The following is a 1,052-nucleotide window of genomic DNA, read 5'->3' as shown; positions in this document are numbered from 1 at the left end:
CCTTTTTTTTTTTTAAAACAAAAGGTATCACAGTGTAGTCTAAAGTGCCCTGAATTTCCAATAGACCCCTGACTGGTTTGGATCTCATGGAATCCTCTTCCCTCGGCATTCCAAGTGGGGAGATGTTAGGCATGAGCCAAAATATCTAATTTCCATCCTCCTTAAAAGCAACAGACTACTCCATGATGGGTAAGGTAAACTGCTGATGTCCCACGCAACCTAAGTCAGAAGCTCATTTATTAGTAAAAGGGGGACCTGTAGGGTCCTGGCCCTTGTTTTGGGTAATTGTTGACTTGCTTGCTGACCTTGACCTTGATATCCTCCCTATGCTAATTCCTTCCCAGGTTCCACCCTCCTGAATGCTTAAAGGAAGTTCCTTGTCTGTGTATCCTTCATAATGGGTGTTAACAGCTTAGATGCAAGATTGTAAAACATCAAACTTGTGCCCTCTGGGGTTCTCCCATTGTGTGTAAGCCTGTATTTAAGTCCTCCTCCCACCTTTCTCCTCACTGGCCGCCTGCAGGCAAGATGGGTCACCAGCAGCTCTACTGGAGTTACCCGCGCAAGTTCGGCCAGGGTTCTCGCTCTTGCCACGTCTGCTCTAACCACCACTGTCTGATCCAGAAATACGGCCTGAACATGTGCCGCCAGTGTTTCCACCAGTACGCGAAGGACATCGGCTTCATTAAGTTGGACTAAGCGACCTTGAATGGATTGTTCAAAACTCTCCACAGTGAAACAGATCATGCTAGTCTTTGTACATAAAGAATAAAAATGGAGACCTTCAAAAAAAAAAAAAAGACCTCCTCCCTCCTTCAATAAATGGCATTCAGCATTAAAAAATAAATTAAATTAAATATAAAAAAAGCAACAGACTAATTACTTGAAAGGGAGGACCAATTTCAGATTTTATCATTTATGTATTTCCTAAGAAGACTCCAGGATGAAAATGGCAAATTTGTCACGAACCCCTTCTTGGCCAAGTAAGGTACATTAACATTGTGTTAGCAAAAGAAGGATGTACCAGGAAGAGGCATCAAGACCCCAGCCAG

At 43.3% G+C, this 1,052-nt stretch overlaps 1 pseudogene; it reads left to right on the top strand.

Annotated features, from left to right (window-relative positions):
• The first annotated feature begins 525 nt into the window (after positions 1-525).
• On the top strand, positions 526-800 carry LOC143270165 (small ribosomal subunit protein uS14 pseudogene; annotated as a pseudogene).
• Positions 801-1,052: the final 252 nt, after the last annotated feature.

This window comes from Peromyscus maniculatus, chromosome 22 (assembly GCF_049852395.1).
Source record: "Peromyscus maniculatus bairdii isolate BWxNUB_F1_BW_parent chromosome 22, HU_Pman_BW_mat_3.1, whole genome shotgun sequence".
Classification (NCBI taxonomy): domain Eukaryota; kingdom Metazoa; phylum Chordata; class Mammalia; order Rodentia; family Cricetidae; genus Peromyscus; species Peromyscus maniculatus.
Note: the sequence above shows the minus strand (reverse complement) of the source record. Positions and strands in the feature narration are given on the sequence as shown.